We start from the raw sequence: 22,482 nt of genomic DNA, 5'->3' as shown, positions 1-22,482 counted from the left end.
TGCAGTTATATTCCTTAGGCTGCTATGATGTTTCCTGCTGGCTCGAGCAGTGGGCATTTTGTTGTGACATGTGAAGTGAAGTTAGGAGAATTTAGCGTCCGCATTGTGTTGTTCTTCCAGGTGAGGGTATATTAGATATTTGAATAGTTGTAAGGACTTTAAAGAGAGGGGAGTTATCCATGGATTGCTTGTTGTGAATGTATTGTATAAGTGATTCCATAGACTGAAACTGCGGTAGGGACCACATGATAGGGAGTGGATCTTGTATTTGGAGGACAGGGGAGAGCAGTATCAATGTGGCCCCAGTGGCCTAATGGATAATGCACTGGCCTCCTAAGCCAGGGATTGTGGGTTCAAGTCCCATCTGGGGTGAAACTCTGTACATTCAGCTCTTGACTTTTACATTTTCAAAGCACAAACCACACAATTCAGCCCTTCCTTTACATAGACTTTGCAGCTATGGAACATCAATCTACCTTCAAAACACAAGTGCTGGAACTCAAAAACATTTACCTACATATTCTACTCTTGGGCCCAGTCTGGAGAATGGGATTTCAACCCACCTTTCTGGCTAGACATTTTTTATGTCCTCCTTTGGATAGCACTCGCAGGCAGTCTCCCATTTAGCATTAAAACATGTACTTATTTCACCACTTGAATTCAGAAACTGTTGAATAATTAAAAATACCATGTGAAACTGCTATGTTGATAAAGAAGTATTTCTCGAAAAAAATGCAGCAAATGGGAAGACAGTGCACCCTATTTTATGCTACTATCGCTGGGCCCCTAGTCTTAGAAACCAAACTGAGTTAGGGAGGGCTGGGTGGTGTTTCAATGATGGCAGTTAAATAGATTTTTCAAAACACCCAGGGTGTTGTTAGACTGCGACGTTGATGGGACACCTTTGAAAGGCAGCTTTACTTGTCTGCTTTTAGTTGATGTAGATTTTATGTCCTGTTTAACAACCTTTGGTTTCAACAAGGACATTAGAGAGATATTGGGACACTGCCTGGGATGCTTGTCCTCTCTCTATTTAGAAAATTTGCCATGCCAACTAAGGGCCAAGGCAGACGTTTAGTTTTAGCCTTGCCCAACTCTAATTTTCCAAACCTAGAGCATACATTTGGCGCAGATTGTAATACTTTGTTAGTACTACCTGTTGTTCCCTTAAGAGTGCATATATTGAGAACAAACAAGATGGCCAAATTATATCGTAGGAGTCTGCCACACCAGGTCCTTCACTCGTAAGAACAGTGGGACTGAAGCATGATGGATTAACTAGTTCCCTTAAATGCAGCCATTTCAAACTTTAATCACCACAGCTGGGGACTCTTTAAAGGTGATATGAACTTCTTTTATACCTGAGTGGGAGCGACAAACATGTAGAATATGTGTCGTATTTTTAGAAAGTGTTTGTAGCTATTGGTTAACAGCACTCCTGTGCAACCCCGTTGGCCTAATTCTAAGGCAGTCAAATACTCACAAAGGGATTGTGGGTTTAAGTTTTTTTTGGGGTGGAAGAAGATGTATTTTGGAGATGTTTATCTAGTTTCCTAAGGGTCTTCCTTCTTAACAACATTAGCACGGAAGCGTGCTGATAAAATAACCAATTCCAACAAACTTTACTCCGCCACCTGTTCAAGTACCACAGCAGAGCATTTTCTCCACTGCTAGGATAGGAATGGAGAAATGTGCTTGTTTTATGTCTGAACAGAAAAGATATATGTTTGAATGGATGTGTGGGATAAAACACACCCTGTCGTATGTTGTAAAGGTATTGCAAGTTGTGGAGTAGCTTAGTGATCACATAGAGGAAAGTGGGTGAAGACAGAATTCCTCTGTGGGGTGAATGAACTCGGAGGTGACTTGCGTTATCCTTTTTATGTATGACAAAGGTACTTTATTTCTTACTGCACATTTCAATGCCATCACTCAAAAAAAAAAAAACAATCCTAGTCTTTTGTTGTTTCATATGGAAGATTATGTTTTCAGGCATGGATAATGAAAGCAGAAGCTGTAGTGCTGAATTAGACGTTCTCACAAACCATGTAATAATTTGTTCAAAAAAAGGCATGACATTTCTGAGTCATATTAAAAATGATGTGTAAATATGCAGATAGAGTCTATCTTTCCAGTAATGATCTACAGTGTGCAAAAAGTAAACCTTTTGCCATTAGTATCTCCTTTCTGCTAAGCACCGATCATTAAAAATCTCTCTATAAATATGTATATCAGAAGATGGAAATGCTAGTTCGGGTTGATGTTGTTAGAACTGCAAGTGCAGTTGTATTCCTTGAGCTGCCTTGATGTTTCCTGCTGGCTCGAGCAGTGGGCATTTTGTTGTGACATGTGAAGTGAAGTTAGGAGAGTTTAGCGTCCGCATTGTGTTGTTCTTCCAGGTGAGGGTATATTAGATATTTGAATAGTTGTAAGGACTTTAAAGAGAGGGGAGTTATCCATGGATTGCGAGTTGTGAATGTATTGTATAAGTGATTCCATAGACTTAAACTGCGGTAGAGACCACATGATACGGAGTGGATCTTGTATTTGGAGGACAGGGGAGAGCAGCATCAACATGGTCCCAGTGGCCTAATGGATAAGGCACTGGCCTCCTAAGCCAGGGATTGTGGGTTCAAGTCCCATCTGTGGTGAAACTCTGTACATTCAGCTCTTGACTTTTACATTTTCAAAGCACAAACCACACAATTCAGCCCTTGCTTTACATAGACTTTGCAGCTATGGAACATCAATCTACCTTCAAAACACAAGTGCTGGAACTCAAAAACATTTGCCTACATATCCTACACTTGGGCCCAGTCTGGAGAATGGGATTTCAACCCACCTTTCTGGCTAGACATTTTTTATGTCCTCCTTTGGATAACACTCGCAGGCAGTCTCCCATTTAGCATTAAAACATGTACTTATTTCACCACTTGAATGTATAAACTGTTGAATAATTAAAAATACCATGTGAAACTGCTATGTTGATAAAGAAGTATTTCTCGAAAAAAATGCAGCAAATGGGAAGACAGTGCACCCTATTTTATGCTACTATCGCTGGGCCCCTAGTCTTAGAAACCAAACTGAGTTAGGGAGGGCTGGGTGGTGTTTCAATGATGGCAGTTAAATAGATTTTTCAAAACACCCGGGGTGTTGTTAGACTGAGAAGTTGATGGGACACCTTTGAAAGGCAGCTTTACTTGTCTGCTTTTAGTTGATGTAGATTGTATGTCCTGTTTAACAACCTTTGGTTTCAACAAGGACATTAGAGAGATATTGGGACACTGCCTGGGATGCTTGTCCTCTCTCTATTTTGAAAATTTGCCATGCCAACTAAGGGCCAAGGCAGACGTTTAGTTTTAGCCTTGCCCAACTCTAATTTTCCAAACCTAGAGCATACATTTGGCGCAGATTGTAATACTTTGTTAGTACTACCTGTTGTTCCCTTAAGAGTGCATATATTGAGAACAAACAAGATGGCCAAATTATATCGTAGGAGTCTGCCACACCAGGTCCTTCACTCGTAAGAACAGTGGGACTGAAGCATGATGGATTAACTAGTTCCCTTAAATGCAGCCATTTCAAACTTTAATCACCACAGCTGGGGACTCTTTAAAGGTGATATGAACTTCTTTTATACCTGAGTGGGAGCGACAAACATGTAGAATATGTGTCGTATTTTTAGAAAGTGTTTGTAGCTATTGGTTAACAGCACTCCTGTGCAACCCCGTTGGCCTAATTCTAAGGCAGTCAAATACTCACAAAGGGATTGTGGGTTTAAGTTTTTTTTGGGGTGGAAGAAGATGTATTTTGGAGATGTTTATCTAGTTTCCTAAGGGTCTTCCTTCTTAACAACATTAGCACGGAAGCGTGCTGATAAAATAACCAATTCCAACAAACTTTACTCCGCCACCTGTTCAAGTACCACAGCAGAGCATTTTCTCCACTGCTAGGATAGGAATGGAGAAATGTGCTTGTTTTATGTCTGAACAGAAAAGATATATGTTTGAATGGATGTGTGGGATAAAACACACCCTGTCGTATGTTGTAAAGGTATTGCAAGTTGTGGAGTAGCTTAGTGATCACATAGAGGAAAGTGGGTGAAGACAGAATTCCTCTGTGGGGTGAATGAACTCGGAGGTGACTTGCGTTATCCTTTTTATGTATGACAAAGGTACTTTATTTCTTACTGCACATTTCAATGCCATCACTCAAAAAAAAAAAAAAATCCTAGTCTTTTGTTGTTTCATATGGAAGATTATGTTTTCAGGCATGGATAATGAAAGCAGAAGCTGTAGTGCTGAATTAGACGTTCTCACAAACCATGTAATAATTTGTTCAAAAAAAGGCATGACATTTCTGAGTCATATTAAAAATGATGTGTAAATATGCAGATAGAGTCTATCTTTCCAGTAATGATCTACAGTGTGCAAAAAGTAAACCTTTTGCCATTAGTATCTCCTTTCTGCTAAGCACCGATCATTAAAAATCTCTCTATAAATATGTATATCAGAAGAAGGAAATGCTAGTTCGGGTTGATGTTGTTAGAACTGCAAGTGCAGTTGTATTCCTTGAGCTCCCTTGATGTTTCCTGCTGGCTCGAGCAGTGGGCATTTTGTTGTGACATGTGAAGTGAAGTTAGGAGAGTTTAGCGTCCGCATTGTGTTGTTCTTCCAGGTGAGGGTATATTAGATATTTGAATAGTTGTAAGGACTTTAAAGAGAGGGGAGTTATCCATGGATTGCGAGTTTTGAATGTATTGTATAAGTGATTCCCTAGACTTAAACTGCGGTAGAGACCACATGATAGGGAGTGGATCTTGTATTTGGAGGACAGGGGAGAGCAGCCTCAACATGGTCCCAGTGGCCTAATGGATAGGGCACTGGCCTCCTAAGCCAGGGATTGTGGGTTCAAGTCCCATCTGTGGTGAAACTCTGTACATTCAGCTCTTGACTTTTACATTTTCAAAGCACAAACCACACAATTCAGCCCTTGCTTTACATAGACTTTGCAGCTATGGAACATCAATCTACCTTCAAAACACAAGTGCTGGAACTCAAAAACATTTACCTACATATCCTACACTTGGGCCCAGTCTGGAGAATGGGATTTCAACCCACCTTTCTGGCTAGACATTTTTTATGTCCTCCTTTGGATAACACTCGCAGGCAGTCTCCCATTTAGCATTAAAACATGTACTTATTTCACCACTTGAATGTATAAACTGTTGAATAATTAAAAATACCATGTGAAACTGCTATGTTGATAAAGAAGTATTTCTCGAAAAAAGTGCAGCAGATGGGAAGACAGTGCACCCTATTTTATCCTACTATCGCTGGGCCCCTAGTCTTAGAAACCAAACTGAGTTTAGGGAGGGCAGGGTGGTGTTTCAATGATGGCAGTTAAATAGATTTTTCAAAACACCCGGAGTGTTGTTAGACTGAGAAGTTGATGGGACACCTGTGAAAGGCAGCTTTACTTGTCTGCTTTTAGTTGATGTAGATTGTATGTCCTGTTTAACAACCTTTGGTTTCAACAAGGACATTAGAGAGATATTGGGACACTGCCTGGGATGCTTGTCCTCTCTCTATTTTGAAAATTTGCCTTCCAACTAAGGGCCAAGGCAGACGTTTAGTTTTAGCCTTGCCCAACTCTAATTTTCCAAACCTAGAGCATACATTTGGCGCAGATTGTAATACTTTGTTAGTACTACCTGTTGTTCCCTTAAGAGTGCATATATTGTGAACAAACAAGATGGCCAAATTATATCGTAGGAGTCTACCACACCAGGTCCTTCACTCGTAAGAACAGTGGGACTGAAGCATGATGGATTAACTAGTTCCCTTAAATGCAGCCATTTCAAATTTTAATCACCACAGCTGGGGACTCTTTAAAGGTGATATGAACTTCTTTTATACCTGAGTGGGAGCGACAAACATGTAGAATATGTGTCGTATTTTTAGAAAGTGTTTGTAGCTATTGGTTAACAGCACTCCTGTGCAACCCTGTTGGCCTAATTCTAAGGCAGTCAAATACTCACAAAGGGATTGTGGGTTTGAGTTCTTTCTGGGGTGGAAGAAGATGTATTTTGGAGATGTTTATCTAGTTTCCTAAGGGTCTTCCTTCTTAACAACATTAGCACTGAAGCGTGCTAATAAAATAACCAATTCCAACAAACTTTACTCCGCCACCTGTTCAAGTACCACAGCAGAGCATTTTCTCCACTACTAGGATAGGAATGGAGAAATGTGCTTGTTTTATGTCTGAGCAGAAAAGATATATGTTTGAATGGATGTGTGGGATAAAACACACCCTGTCGTATGTTGTAAAGGTATTGCAAGTTGTGGAGTAGCTTAGTGATCACATAGAGGTAAGTGGGTGAAGACAGAATTCCTCTGTGGGGTGAATGAACTCGGAGGTGACTTGCGTTATCCTTTTTATGTATGACAAAGGTACTTTATTTCTTACTGCACATTTCAATGCCATCACTCAAAAAAAACAAAAAATTCCTAGTCTTTTGTTGTTTCATACGGAAGATTATGTTTTCAGGCATGGAGAATGAAAGCAGAAGCTGTAGTGCTGAATTAGACGTTCTCACAAACCATGTAATAATTTGTTCAAAAAAAGGCATGACATTTCTGAGTCATATTAAAAATGATGTGTAAATATGCAGATGGAGTCTATCTTTCCAGTAATGATCTACAGTGTTCAAAAAGTAAACCTTTTGCCATAAGTATCTCCTTTCTGCTAAGCACCGATCATTAAAAATCTCTCTATAAATATGTATATCAGAAGAAGGAAATGCTAGTTCGGGTTGATGTTGTTAGAACTGCAAGTGCAGTTGTATTCCTTGAGCTGCCTTGATGTTTCCTGCTGGCTCGAGCAGTGGGCATTTTGTTGTGACATGTGAAGTGAAGTTAGGAGAGTTTAGCGTCCGCATGGTGTTGTTCTTCCAGGTGAGGGTATATTAGCTATTTGAATAGTTGTAAGGACTTTAAAGAGAGGGGAGTTATCCATGGATTGCTTGTTGTGAATGTATTGTATAAGTGATTCCATAGACTTAAACTGCGGTAGAGACCACATGATAGGGTGTGGATCTTGTATTTGGAGGACAGGGGAGAGCAGTATCAACGTGGCCCCAGTGGCCTAATGGATAAGGCACTGGCCTCCTAAGTCAGGGATTGTGGGTTCAAGTCCCATCTGGGGTGGAACTCTGTACATTCAGCTCTTGACTTTTACATTTTCAAAGCACAAACCACACAATTCAGCCCTTCCTTTACATAGACTTTGCAGCTATGGAACATCAATCTACCTTCAAAACACAAGTGCTGGAACTCAAAAACATTTGCCTACATATTCTACTCTTGGGCCCAGTCTGGAGAATGGGATTTCAACCCACCTTTCTGGCTAGACATTTTTTATGTCCTCCTTTGGATAGCACTCGCAGGCAGTCTCCCATTTAGCATTAAAACATGTACTTATTTCACCACTTGAATGTATAAACTGTTGAATAATTAAAAATACCATGTGAAACTGCTATGTTGATAAAGAAGTATTTCTCGAAAAAAGTGCAGCAGATGGGAAGACAGTGCACCCTATTTTGTGCTACTATCGCTGGGCCCCTAGTCTTAGAAACCAAACTGAGTTTAGGGAGGGCAGGGTGGTGTTTCAATGATGGCAGTTAAAAAGATTTTTCAAAACACCCGGGGTGTTGTTAGACTGAGAAGTTGATGGGACACCTGTGAAAGGCAGCTTTACTTTTCTGCTTTTAGTTGATGTAGATTGGATGTCCTGTTTAACAACCTTTGGTTTCAACAAGGACATTAGAGAGATATTGGGACACTGCCTGGGATGCTTGTCCTCTCTCTATTTTGAAAATTTGCCATGCCAACTAAGGGCCAAGGCAGACGTTTAGTTTTAGCCTTGCCCAACTCTAATTTTCCAAACCTAGATCATACATTTGGCGCAGATTGTAATACTTTGTTAGTACTACCTGTTGTTCCCTTAAGAGTGCATATATTGTGAACAAACAAGATGGCCAAATTATATCGTAGGAGTCTACCACACCAGGTCCTTCACTCGTAAGAACAGTGGGACTGAAGCATGATGGATTAACTAGTTCCCTTAAATGCAGCCATTTCAAACTTTAATCACCACAGCTGGGGACTCTTTAAAGGTGATATGAACTTCTTTTATACCTGAGTGGGAGCGACAAACATGTAGAATATGTGTCGTATTTTTAGAAAGTGTTTGTAGCTATTGGTTAACAGCACTCCTGTGCAACCCTGTTGGCCTAATTCTAAGGCAGTCAAATACTCACAAAGGGATTGTGGGTTTGAGTTCTTTCTGGGGTGGAAGAAGATGTATTTTGGAGATGTTTATCTAGTTTCCTAAGGGTCTTCCTTCTTAACAACATTAGCACTGAAGCGTGCTGATAAAATAACCAATTCCAACAAACTTTACTCCCCCACCTGTTCAAGTACCACAGCAGAGCATTTTCTCCACTGCTAGGATAGGAATGGAGAAATGTGCTTGTTTTATGTCTGAGCAGAAAAGATATATGTTTGAATGGATGTGTGGGATAAAACACACCCTGTCGTATGTTGTAAAGGTATTGCAAGTTGTGGAGTAGCTTAGTGATCACATAGAGGTAAGTGGGTGAAGACAGAATTCCTCTGTGGGGTGAATGAACTCGGAGGTGACTTGCGTTATCCTTTTTATGTATGACAAAGGTACTTTATTTCTTACTGCACATTTCAATGCCATCACTCAAAAAAAACAAAAAATTCCTAGTCTTTTGTTGTTTCATATGGAAGATTATGTTTTCAGGCATGGAGAATGAAAGCAGAAGCTGTAGTGCTGAATTAGACGTTCTCACAAACCATGTAATAATTTGTTCAAAAAAAGGCATGACATTTCTGAGTCATATTAACAATGATGTGTAAATATGCAGATAGAGTCTATCTTTCCAGTAATGATCTACAGTGTGCAAAAAGTAAAACTTTTGCCATAAGTATCTCCTTTCTGCTAAGCACCGATCATTAAAAATCTCTCTATAAATATGTATATCAGAAGAAGGAAATGCTAGTTCGGGTTGATGTTGTTAGAACTGCAAGTGCAGTTGTATTCCTTGAGCTGCCTTGATGTTTCCTGCTGGCTCGAGCAGTGGGCATTTTGTTGTGACATGTGAAGTGAAGTTAGGAGAGTTTAGCGTCCGCATTGTGTTGTTCTTCCAGGTGAGGGTATATTAGATATTTGAATAGTTGTAAGGACTTTAAAGAGAGGGGAGTTATCCATGGATTGCGAGTTGTGAATGTATTGTATAAGTGATTCCATAGACTTAAACTGCGGTAGAGACCACATGATAGGGAGTGGATCTTGTATTTGGAGGACAGGGGAGAGCAGTATCAACGTGGCCCCAGTGGCCTAATGGATAAGGCACTGGCCTCTTAAGCCAGGGATTGTGGCTTCAAGTCCCATCTGGGGTGGAGCTCTGAACATTCAGCTCTAGACTTTTACATTTTCAAAGCACAAACCACACAATTCAGCCCTTACTTTACATAGACGTTGCAGCTATGGAACATCAATCTACCTTCAAAACACAAGTGCTGGAACTCAAAAACATTTGCCTACATACCCTACTCTTGGGCCCAGTCTGGAGAATGGGATTTCAACCCACTTTTCTGGCTATACATTTTTTAGGTCCTCCTTTGGATAGCACTCGCAGGCAGTCTCCCATTTCGCTTTAAAACATGTACTTATTTCACCACTTGAATGTATAAACTGTTGAATAAATTAAAATACCATGTGAAACTGCTATGTTGATAAAGAAGTATTTCTCGAAAAAAGTGCAGCAGATGGGAAGACAGTGCACCCTATTTTATGCTACTATCGCTGGGCCCCTAGTCTTAGAAACCAAACTGAGTTTAGGGAGGGCAGGGTGGTGTTTCAATGATGGCAGTTAAATAGATTTTTCAAAACACCCGGGGTGTTGTTAGACTGAGAAGTTGATGGGACACCTGTGAAAGGCAGCTTTACTTTTCTGCTTTTAGTTGATGTAGATTGTATGTCCTGTTTAACAACCTTTGGTTTCAACAAGGACATTAGAGAGATATTGGGACACTGCCTGGGATGCTTGTCCTCTCTCTATTTTGAAAATTTGCCATGCCAACTAAGGGCCAAGGCAGACGTTTAGTTTTAGCCTTGCCCAACTCTAATTTTCCAAATCTAGAGCATACATTTGGCGCAGATTGTAATACTTTGTTAGTACTACCTGTTGTTCCCTTAAGAGTGCATATATTGTGAACAAACAAGATGGCCAAATTATATCGTAGGAGTCTACCACACCAGGTCCTTCACTCGTAAGAACAGTGGGACTGAAGCATGATGGATTAACTAGTTCCCTTAAATGCAGCCATTTCAAACTTTAATCACCACAGCTGGGGACTCTTTAAAGGTGATATGAACTGCTTTTATACCTGAGTGGGAGCGACAAACATGTAGAATATGTGTCGTATTTTTAGAAAGTGTTTGTAGCTATTGGTTAACAGCACTCCTGTGCAACCCTGTTGGCCTAATTCTAAGGCAGTCAAATACTCACAAAGGGATTGTGGGTTTGAGTTCTTTCTGGGGTGGAAGAAGATGTATTTTGGAGATGTTTATCTAGTTTCCTAAGGGTCTTCCTTCTTAACAACATTAGCACTGAAGCGTGCTGATAAAATAACAAATTCCAACAAACTTTACTCTGCCACCTGTTCAAGTACCACAGCAGAGCATTTTCTCCACTGCTAGGATAGGAATGGAGAAATGTGCTTGTTTTATGTCTGAGCACAAAAGATATATGTTTGAATGGATGTGTGGGATAAAACACACCCTGTCGTATGTTGTAAAGGTATTGCAAGTTGTGGAGTAGCTTAGTGATCACATAGAGGTAAGTGGGTGAAGACAGAATTCCTCTGTGGGGTGAATGAACTCGGAGGTGACTTGCGTTATCCTTTTTATGTATGACAAAGGTACTTTATTTCTTAAAGCACATTTCAATGCCATCACTCAAAAAAAACAAAAAATTCCTAGTCTTTTGTTGTTTCATATGGAAGATTATGTTTTCAGGCATGGAGAATGAAAGCAGAAGCTGTAGTGCTGAATTAGACGTTCTCACAAACCATGTAATAATTTGTTAAAAAAAGGCATGACATTACTGAGTCATATTAAAAATGATGTGTAAATATGCAGATAGAGTCTATCTTTCCAGTAATGATCTACAGTGTGCAAAAAGTAAACCTTTTGCCATAAGTATCTCCTTTCTGCTAAGCACCGATCATTAAAAATCTCTCTATAAATATGTATATCAGAAGAAGGAAATGCTAGTTCGGGTTGATGTTGTTAGAACTGCAAGTGCAGTTGTATTCTTTGAGCTGCCTTGATGTTTCCTGCTGGCTCGAGCAGTGGGCATTTTGTTGTGACATGTTGTGAGAAACTGGGGCTGATTGCAGAGGCCCCCTAACTTTTTGCCCCCATTTTCCACTTTATGCTGGTGTTTTCCTGACTCTGATGGTGCCCTGGGTACTGCTAACCAGTCCCAGGGCCTGTGCTCTGTGTAAAATGGATATGCAAATTAGGCTAATTATAATTGGCTAAGTTAACCTACCTATAAGTCCCTAGTATATGGTAGGGCATGTAGGTTTAGGGACCACAGCATAGGTGGTGCACACCTAGGTGCATTGCTGAGGTGCCCAGTGTCATTTTAAAAGCAAACCTGCCTTGCTGGCTGCTTTTAAATTAAAGTTATATGCAAATTCGACTTTGGAATTAAAGGTACTTCCAAAGTCTTAAACTACCTTATTTTTACATATAAGTCACCCCTAAGGTGTGCCCTATGTGCCCCTAGGGCTGGGTGCCATGTAACTATAAGCAGGGACTTTATAAAAATAGATTTATAAGCCCTGGTGAGGTAAAAACAGCCAAATTCGTTTTTCCCTCATTGAAGTAAATGGCCTTCATAGGCTAGAATGGGAAGACTTTATTTTAAATTTTAAAGTCTCCTTAAATGTTACATACCAAGAATTTGGTATCAAATTGATTGTTATAATAAATCCCACAACTTCCAGTTGTTGGATTTAATATAACTAGTGCAGGTAAAAAGCTTTAGACTTTACCTAAAAAGTTGCCAATTTCAGCTCTGCATTGTTTTTGCTGCTGTGCTCTGATTGGCCAGCCTGCAGCAGCTTCTGCCAGGCTACTTTAATGAGGTGTGAAGTGGCCTGACTTCACACAAAGGAATTTGCTTGGGGGAGAGAATCTCCCCTCAGCAGATGGTGAGGCAGGAAGGGGGAGGGCTGCCAAACTGGTCTTCAAAGGCAGAGAAGGACATCTGGAGCACCCAGCAACACCCCCACATCCTGCAACCCCAGACAGCTAGGTGCCCCCTTGATTAGATTAGGAGAGGGCAGGAGAGGGGTGTGTTTATGATTTTTAGCCACACCAGTGGGTGGGCTCAGCCAGATCTCTCCTCCGAAAATCAGATTCATCCATTTTGGATTTTTAGAGACTGTTGCCTTCTGGGATGGATTTTTGCCACACTTCCCAGGAAGTGGTCATCACAGGGGGACGACCCTGTCCCTGATTGGAGAACCAGGTCCCCCCTGCTTTTCACCCAGGAGCAAGGATAAAACTGGCAGACCTGCACCCACACCTCAGATCCCTACCAGATTTCAACAAGAAAGGAAGTAAAGGAGAAGAAGGACTGCCCTGCTGGACCCCTGGCCTGCACCTGGAACCTGCACTCAGAAGGACTGCACCAGCTGCACACTTGGGCTTCACCACAAGAAGGACTTTGCCTGGCTTCAACTGGTTCAAGGAGGGACTCCCTGTTTGCTACAGGTGAAAAATTGCTAACCAGAGTCCCCTGCACCAACTCCTGAAAAAGTGACCAGCTGACCACTGTCCAGTGGCCAAAAAGGAGTTTGCGCCAGGTGTATTCTGGGAGTTGAAGTCCGCACTTCCCAAGGACCATCACAGAACTTCTGGACCCTTGGGGTGAGCTGTGGACCCCAAAAGAACCTTAAAAGAACATCTGGGTGAAGCCCCAGAAGTTTGGAAAAGATTGGAGAATTTTTGGAAAAAAGCTCCATAAAGTGACCGACCCGACGCGGAAATTCTAGCCGGCTTGCCTCAACCGCGACCCGGCCTGACTTCGTGGTTCGTCCCGGTAAAGAAAAACATCCAAAAAAGAGACTAAGTCCGAACGTAAAAAGTTGACCGGGACCTTCCAGCCATCGTATCCGAGAAGGGCTCCACGGACGTCGGATCAAGATCCAGGTTTACCCCGGTCGAAGGATTTTCATCTCGAAAAAACGACTAAGTCCGAAGGTAAAAATCACCACCGAGGAAACCGACTTCGCGTATCCGGACAAGGGCTCCAGGAGGTCGGATCCAACTGGCAGGTTCGTCCCGGTGAAGAAAAACTTCAAAATAAAGACTAAGTCAGAAGGTAACTTTTTAACCGAGGCTTCCCGCGACCTGTAGCCGAGCAGGGCTCCATCGCGGTCGGCCTGAAAGTTTGACTTTGTCCCGGTCCTGGTGCAACCAGATGACCCGATTGGCGCTTTTTGTTTCTATGCGCTAGAAAATAATAATACTTTAAAAATTCATATCTCCGGTTCCCCTGAACTGATTTTAATCGTTTTTGTGTCATTTTAAAGATAAAAATATAAGCTATTTTTATAAATTGGTTTTGGATTTTTAAACTGTTTCCTGTGTTTTATTTAATTACTGTTTTGTGATATTTGAATGCTTTACACTTTGTCTCCTAAGTTAAGCCTTGACGCTCGATGCCAAGCTACCAAGGGTAGAGCTGGGATTAATTTACTGAGACCTAACTGTACCTATGTGGAGGTTAGTGGCTTGTTGCTAGGTGTAGGTACCTACCTGCCCTACCAATAACCCATTTTCCAACATAATTGGAAGCAGCGACGGGATCCTGTACTTGTGTTCAATATCACGTTACAGTTTTAGATAAAACAAATTAAAAATCCTTTAAATTGTCCTAGTGCAAAAATTGTTTTTAATTTTTAATTTTAAATTTTTTTTTAAATTAATTTGGATTAATTTCAATTATTGAATTTTTGTAATTTTTTCTAACTTCTTGTTTCCAATTTTTGCAAAAAGTTTTTGTTGACACAAAACTAGGGAACCATGGAGCTTGATCTGGCTAGCCTACCCACACTGACAGTAGTCCAGCTTAGGGGGTTGTGTCTTGAGAGGGGGTTGCCTGCAACCCCTGATCTCAGGAAGCAAATCCTGATTAAATCCCTGACAGCATGGGCTGAGGCCCAAGAGGTAGAGACAGAGGAAGCTCCAGAGGAGGAAGAAAAAGAGGAAGATGCTAACTCTAACCACTCAGGGGAGGGAAGGCATCAGACCCCAAGTGAGGAAGAGGAGGAACGGTCCTCAATGGATACAGTCACTAGGGGCAGACCCAAAGCTAGTGGTAGGAAGAGGGTCCTTTCAGGAGGAGAGAACCCATCCATCAGGGAAAGAGAGCTGGAAGCCCAGCTAGCCTACATAGCTTTGGAAGCAGAGAAGCTGGCCCTAGAAAAGAAAAAGTGGGCATACAAAGAAAAAAGAGATGGAAGCAGCGATAAAGAAGCTGAGGTGTCCATGGGTGGGGGAGTTTGCCCCAGATTACCCAAGGGGGTGGTCCCTGCTTATGTAGAGGGGGATGACATAGATAAGTGGCTGGAGGCCTTTGAGAGGGCACTCCAAATGAGAAGGGTTAGGCCTCAATACTGGGGTTCCCTTTTGTGGGAGTTGGTCCCCAACTCAGGGAGGGATAGGCTTCTGACCTTAAGGGGGGAGGAGGCAGATTCATACCCTAGTATGAAAAGGTGCTTAGCCAAGAAGTTTGGTCTGACCCCAGAGCAATATAGAATGAAGTTCAGGGACACCCAGAAGGTCAGTACCCAGTCTTGGGTTGACTTTGTAGACACCTCACTAAAAGCACTGGAGGGCTGGATTATTGGCAACAAAGTTAATACTTATGAGGGGTTATACAATCTGATCATGAGAGAGCACATCTTGACCAATTGTATCCAAGAAAGGTTACGCCAGCATCTAGTGGACTCTAAGCTGACCAACCCTAGAGAGCTAGGGGAGGCAGCTGATGAGTGGTTGAGAACCAGGGTGGTTGTCAAGTCCCAGGGGGGAGACTCCAAGAAGGGGGGGACAGGTCCCCAAAAACCTAAGGAGGGAGGTGGTAAGCCCACCACAGAGACTCCCTCTGTACCCCAGAACCCTAAGAAGGAGGAGAGTAAATCCCACTCCCAATCTGACATGCAGAGACAGGGAGACCCAGGGTTAAAAAAGCTCTTGGACAGTAGGGCTTGCTTTGACTGTCAGCAGACAGGTCACTTCAGAGGAGATGCAGCCTGTCCAAAGAAAGTGGTTAGCACTGGGCTGTCCAGTGTAGCCATAGAGGAGGATTCCTCAGATGATGAAGTCCTCCTAGCATTGTGCTGGGAGACAGGACCAGATGGTAAGCTGGTGATCCCTGAGGGTAGGAGTAGGCACTTCCACCACATTCAAGTGAATGGGATCCCTACCACTGGCCTGAGAGACACCGGTGCCAGTCACACTATAGTGAGTGACCGGTTAGTGACCCCAGACATGTATGTCCCAGGAAAGACAAAGAAAGTCAGGATAGCCACAGGGGAGGTCACCTCCAAACCTGTAGCCATAGTGCCCCTAGAGAGGGAGGGTATCCTTGACTGGATTAGGGTGGTAGTCAGTGCTGACCTTCCCCTAGATTGTATCCTGGGCAATGACCTCCCAGAGGTGAGTCTGGTCACAGATGGGGTGGTCGCCCAGGGCGCCCCCCCAACCCAAAGTCCTGGGGAGTCAGTCCCTACAGTTAGGAGACAGGGGTCCCCAAGAAAAGGAAAGAAGAAAAGGAAGGGTAGGCCACTCTTAAAGAGAGTTCCAGGGAGCCAAAGGCCTTCTGCCCCAGTAGGGGGGAAGCCCAGAGTTGGCACTGGTGAGGCCTCCCCTGACCCTAAGGAAGTCCTGAGTAGTCAGGCAGCTGTCCAGATGCAGGGTGTTGCCCCTGCACTGACAGAAGGGAGAGTGGAAGGAGGGTGTCTGCCACAGGAGGTGGTAGCCCCCCACTCTAGACAGCAAGAGGGGTGCCAGGACCCCAAAGATGCCCCTAAAGCAGCTCAGCCACCTGTCAGTGGAGAGCTTAGGGTGTGGTTCTGGGTACTGATAGCTGTCAGTAGCCTCTGCTGGGTGCTAGCCTTAATGGCAGCACTGTACTTGGCCTGGGAGGCAGACCCCAAGGCCAATAGCAAAGTAGGCCCCCTGACCCTGTTGGTCATGGTGGGGTTGCTCAAGTGTTGGGTGACCTCTTTGGGTAAGCTAGGTGTTGCCCTAGCAAAGTTAGGAGTAGGGGAGGTGGGCACCTCACTACCCAAGTTGGCAGAGAGAGAGGAGGAAGACCCCCCTAGAGGGAAGTTTCAGTTTGAAATGGGTCCTTTCATTGTTGGGGTGGGTTCACTACCCAGAGGGAGAGACCCTGACAGGAGGATGTAAGGCAGAGTAGGCCCTGCAAAGGGACAGCCAGTTTTCTTCACTGTCTTCCTCGCCTAACAAGCCAGGAAGACTCTCCCAGGGTTGGGCTGAGTCTCCTGGGCGTGTGGGCTGGGGGGGGGTTGTGTGAGAAACTGGGGCTGATTGCAGAGGCCCCCTAACTTTTTGCCCCCATTTTCCACTTTATGCTGGTGTTTTCCTGACTCTGATGGTGCCCTGGGTACTGCTAACCAGTCCCAGGGCCTGTGCTCTGTGTAAAATGGATATGCAAATTAGGCTAATTATAATTGGCTAAGTTAACCTACCTATAAGTCCCTAGTATATGGTAGGGCATGTAGGTTTAGGGACCACAGCATAGGTGGTGCACACCTAGGTGCATTGCTGAGGTACCCAGTGTCATTTTAAAAGCAAGCCTGCCTTGCTGGCTGCTTTTAAATTAAAGTTATATGCAAATTCGACTTTGGAATTAAAGGTACTTCCAAAGTCTTAAACTACCTTATTTTTACATATAAGTCACCCCTAAGGTGTGCCCTATGTGCCCCTAGGGCTGGGTGCCATGTAACTATAAGCAGGGACTTTATAAAAATAGATTTATAAGCCCTGGTGAGGTAAAAACAGCCAAATTCGTTTTTCCCTCATTGAAGTAAATGGCCTTCATAGGCTAGAATGGGCAGACTTTATTTTAAATTTTAAAGTCTCCTTAAATGTTACATACCAAGAATTTGGTATCAAATTGATTGTTATAATAAATCCCACAACTTCCAGTTGTTGGATTTAATATAACTAGTGCAGGTAAAAGGTTTTAGACTTTACCTAAAAAGTTGCCAATTTCAGCTCTGCATTGTTTTTGCTGCTGTGCTCTGATTGGCCAGCCTGCAGCAGCTTCTGCCAGGCTACTTTAATGAGGTGTGAAGTGGCCTGACTTCACACAAAGGAATGTGCTTGGGGGAGAGAATCTCCCCTCAGCAGATGGTGAGGCAGGAAGGGGGAGGGCTGCCAAACTGGTCTTCAAAGGCAGAGAAGGACATCTGGAGCACCCAGCAACACCCCCACATCCTGCAACCCCAGACAGCTAGGTGCCCCCTTGATTAGATTAGGAGAGGGCAGGAGAGGGGTGTGTTTATGATTTTTAGCCACACCAGTGGGTGGGCTCAGCCAGATCTCTCCTCCAAAAATCAGATTCATCCATTTTGGATTTTTAGAGACTGTTGCCTTCTAGGATGGATTTTTGCCACACTTCCCAGGAAGTGGTCATCACAGGGGGACAACCCTGTCCCTGATTGGAGAACCAGGGCCCCCCTGCTTTTCACCCAGGAGCAAGGATAAAACTGGCAGACCTGCACCCACGCCTCAGATCCCTACCAGATTTCAACAAGAAAGGAACTAAAGGAGAAGAAGGACTGCCCTGCTGGACCCCTGGCCTGCACCTGGAACCTGCACTCAGAAGGACTGCACCAGCTGCACACTTGGGCTTCACCACAAGAAGGACTTTGCCTGGCTTCAACTGGTTCAAGGAGGGACTCCCTGTTTGCTACAGGTGAAAAATTGCTAACCAGAGTCCCCTGCACCAACTCCTGAAAAAGTGACCAGCTGACCACTGTCCAGTGGCCAAAAAGGAGTTTGCGCCAGGTGTATTCTGGGAGTTGAAGTCCGCACTTCCCAAGGACCATCACAGAACTTCTGGACCCTTGGGGTGAGCTGTGGACCCCAAAAGAACCTTAAAAGAACATCTGGGTGAAGCCCCAGAAGTTTGGAAAAGATTGGAGAATTTTTGGAAAAAAGCTCCATAAAGTGACCGACCCGACGCGGAAATTCTAGCCGGCTTGCCTCAACCGCGACCCGGCCTGACTTCGTGGTTCGTCCCGGTAAAGAAAAACATCCAAAAAAGAGACTAAGTCCGAACGTAAAAAGTTGACCGGGACCTTCCAGCCATCGTATCCGAGAAGGGCTCCACGGACGTCGGATCAAGATCCAGGTTTACCCCGGTCGAAGGATTTTCATCTCGAAAAAACGACTAAGTCCGAAGGTAAAAATCACCACCGAGGAAACCGACTTCGCGTATCCGGACAAGGGCTCCAGGAGGTCGGATCCAACTGGCAGGTTCGTCCCGGTGAAGAAAAACTTCAAAATAAAGACTAAGTCAGAAGGTAACTTTTTAACCGAGGCTTCCCGCGACCTGTAGCCGAGCAGGGCTCCATCGCGGTCGGCCTGAAAGTTTGACTTTGTCCCGGTCCTGGTGCAACCAGATGACCCGATTGGCGCTTTTTGTTTCTATGCGCTAGAACATAATAATACTTTAAAAATTCATATCTCCGGTTCCCCTGAACTGATTTTAATCGTTTTTGTGTCATTTTAAAAATAAAAATATAAGCTATTTTTATAAATTGGTTTTGGATTTTTAAACTGTTTCCTGTGTTTTATTTAATTACTGTTTTGTGATATTTGAATGCTTTACACTTTGTCTCCTAAGTTAAGCCTTGACGCTCGATGCCAAGCTACCAAGGGTAGAGCTGGGATTAATTTACTGAGACCTAACTGTACCTATGTGGAGGTTAGTGGCTTGTTGCTAGGTGTAGGTACCTACCTGCCCTACCAATAACCCATTTTCCAACACATGTGAAGTGAAGTTAGGAGAGTTTAGTGTCCGCATGGTGTTGTTCTTCCAGGTGAGGGTATATTAGCTATTTGAATAGTTGTAAGGACTTTAAAGAGAGGGGAGTTATCCATGGATTGCTTGTTGTGAATGTATTGTATAAGTGATTCCATAGACTTAAACTGCGGTAGAGACCACATGATAGGGAGTGGATCTTGTATTTGGAGGACAGGGGAGAGCAGTATCAACGTGGCCCCAGTGGCCTAATGGATAAGGCACTGGCCTCCTAAGCCAGGGATTGTGGGTTCAAGTCCCATCTGGGGTGAAACTCTGTACATTCAGCTCTTGACTTTTACATTTTCAAAGCACAAACCACACAATTCAGCCCTTCCTTTACATAGACTTTGCAGCTATGGAACATCAATCTACCTTCAAAACACAAGTGCTGGAACTCAAAAACATTTACCTACATATTCTACTCTTGGGCCCAGTCTGGAGAATGGGATTTCAACCCACCTTTCTGGCTAGACATTTTTTATGTCCTCCTTTGGATAGCACTCGCAGGCAGTCTCCCATTTAGCATTAAAAAATGTACTTATTTCACCACTTGAATGCATAAACTGTTGAATAATTAAAAATACCATGTGAAACTGCTATGTTGATAAAGAAGTATTTCTCAAAAAAAGTGCAGCAGATGGGAAGACAGTGCACCCTATTTTATGCTACTATCGCTGGGCCCCTAGTCTTAGAAACCAAACTGAGTTTAGGGAGGGCAGGGTGGTGTTTCAATGATGGCAGTTAAATAGATTTTTCAAAACACCCGGGGTGTTGTTAGACTGAGAAGTTGATGGGACACCTGTGAAAGGCAGCTTTACTTGTCTGCTTTTAGTTGATGTAGATTGTATGTCCTGTTTAACAAGCTTTGGTTTCAACAAGGACATTAGAGAGATATTGGGACACTGCCTGGGATGCTTGTCCTCTCTCTATTTTGAAAATTTGCCATGCCAACTAAGGGCCAAGGCAGACGTTTAGTTTTAGCCTTGCCCAACTCTAATTTTCCAAACCTAGAGCATACATTTGGCGCAGATTGTAATACTTTGTTAGTACTACCTGTTGTTCCCTTAAGAGTGCATATATTGAGAACAAACAAGATGGCCAAATTATATCGTAGGAGTCTGCCACACCAGTTCCTTCACTCGTAAGAACAGTGGGACTGAAGCATGATGGATTAACTAGTTCCCTTAAATGCAGCCATTTCAAACTTTAATCACCACAGCTGGGGACTCTTTAAAGGTGATATGAACTTCTTTTATACCTGAGTGGGAGCGACAAACATGTAGAATATGTGTTGTATTTTTAGAAAGTGTTTGTAGCTATTGGTTAACAGCACTCCTGTGCAACCCCGTTGGCCTAATTCTAAGGCAGTCAAATACTCACAAAGGGATTGTGGGTTTGAGTTATTTCTGGGGTGGAAGAAGATGTATTTTGGAGATGTTTATCTAGTTTCCTAAGGGTCTTCCTTCTTAACAACATTAGCACGGAAGCGTGCTGATAAAATAACCAATTCCAACAAACTTTACTCCGCCACCTGTTCAAGTACCACAGCAGAGCATTTTCTCCACTGCTAGGATAGGAATGGAGAAATGTGCTTGTTTTATGTCTGAACAGAAAAGATATATGTTTGAATGGATGTGTGGGATAAAACACACCCTGTCGTATGTTGTAAAGGTATTGCAAGTTGTGGAGTAGCTTAGTGATCACATAGAGGAAAGTGGGTGAAGACAGAATTCCTCTGTGGGGTGAATGAACTCGGAGGTGACTTGCGTTATCCTTTTTATGTATGACAAAGGTACTTTATTTCTTACTGCACATTTCAATGCCATCACTCAAAAAAAACAAAAAATTCCTAGTCTTTTGTTGTTTCATATGGAAGATTATGTTTTCAGGCATGGAGAATGAAAGCAGAAGCTGTAGTGCTGAATTAGACGTTCTCACAAACCATGTAATAATTTGTTCAAAAAAAGGCATGACATTTCTGAGTCATATTAAAAATGATGTGTAAATATGCAGATAGAGTCTATCTTTCCAGTAATGATCTACAGTGTGCAAAAAGTAAACCTTTTGCCATAAGTATCTCCTTTCTGATAAGCACTGATCATTAAAAATCTCTCTATAAATATGTATATCAGAACATGGAAATGCTAGTTCGGGTTGATGTTGTTAGAACTGCAAGTGCAGTTGTATTCCTTGAGCTGCCTTGATGTTTCCTGCTGGCTCGAGCAGTGGGCATTTTGTTGTGACATGTGAAGTGAAGTTAGGAGAGTTTAGCGTCCGCATTGTGTTGTTCTTCCAGGTGAGGGTATATTAGATATTTGAATAGTTGTAAGGACTTTAAAGAGAGGGGAGTTATCCATGGATTGCTTGTTGTGAATGTATTGTATAAGTGATTCCATAGACTTAAACTGCGGTAGAGACCACATGATAGGGAGTGGATCTTGTATCTGGAGGACAGGGGAGAGCAGCATCAACATGGCCCCAGTGGCCTAAAGGATAAGGCACTGGCCTTCTAAGCCAGGGATTGTGGGTTCAAGTCCCCTCTGGGGTGAAACTCTGTACATTCAGCTCTTGACTTTTACATTTTCAAAGCACAAACCACACAATTCAGCCCTTGCTTTACATAGACTTTGCAGCTATTGAACATCAATCTACCTTCAAAACACAAGTGCTGGAACTCAAAAACATTTGCCTACATATCCTACTCTTGGGCCCAGTCTGGAGAATGGGATTTCAACCCACCTTTCTGGCTAGACATTTTTTATGTCCTCCTTTGGATAGCACTCGCAGGCAGTCTCCCATTTAGCATTAAAACATGTACTTATTTCACCACTTGAATGTATAAACTGTTGAATAATTAAAAATACCATGTGAAACTGCTATGTTGATAAAGAAGTATTTCTCGAAAAAAGTGCAGCAGATGGGAAGACAGTGCACCCTATTTTATGCTACTATCGCTGGGCCCCTAGTCTTAGAAACCAAACTGAGTTTAGGGAGGGCAGGGTGGTGTTTCAATGATGGCAGTTAAATAGATTTTTCAAAACACCCAGGGTGTTGTTAGACTGAGAAGTTGATGGGACACCTGTGAAAGGCAGCTTTATTTGTCTGCTTTTAGTTGATGTAGATTGTATGTCCTGTTTAACAACCTTTGGTTTCAACAAGGACATTAGAGAGATATTGGGACACTGCCTGGGATGCTTGTCCTCTCTCTATTTTGAAAATTTGCCATGCTAACTAAGGGCCAAGGCAGACGT

At 42.9% G+C, this 22,482-nt stretch overlaps 4 non-coding genes across 4 annotated transcripts; all 4 read left to right on the top strand.

Annotated features, from left to right (window-relative positions):
* Nucleotides 1-299: 299 nt before the first annotated feature.
* On the top strand, nt 300-372 carry TRNAR-CCU (transfer RNA arginine (anticodon CCU)). The gene has a single exon. It is a non-coding gene; the product is annotated as a tRNA-Arg (tRNA).
* A 4,484-nt stretch (nt 373-4,856) lies between these two features.
* On the top strand, nt 4,857-4,929 carry TRNAR-CCU (transfer RNA arginine (anticodon CCU)). Its single transcript has one exon. It is a non-coding gene; the product is annotated as a tRNA-Arg (tRNA).
* A 2,206-nt stretch (nt 4,930-7,135) lies between these two features.
* Nucleotides 7,136-7,208, top strand: TRNAR-CCU (transfer RNA arginine (anticodon CCU)). Its single transcript has one exon. It is a non-coding gene; the product is annotated as a tRNA-Arg (tRNA).
* A 12,218-nt stretch (nt 7,209-19,426) lies between these two features.
* TRNAR-CCU (transfer RNA arginine (anticodon CCU)) lies at nt 19,427-19,499 on the top strand. Its single transcript has one exon. It is a non-coding gene; the product is annotated as a tRNA-Arg (tRNA).
* The last annotated feature ends 2,983 nt before the right edge of the window (nt 19,500-22,482 follow it).

This window comes from Pleurodeles waltl, chromosome 7, assembly GCF_031143425.1.
Source record: "Pleurodeles waltl isolate 20211129_DDA chromosome 7, aPleWal1.hap1.20221129, whole genome shotgun sequence".
Taxonomy (NCBI): Eukaryota; Metazoa; Chordata; class Amphibia; order Caudata; family Salamandridae; genus Pleurodeles; species Pleurodeles waltl.
The sequence above is the reverse complement of the archived record's forward strand: the minus strand, read 5'-3'. Positions and strand labels throughout refer to the sequence as shown.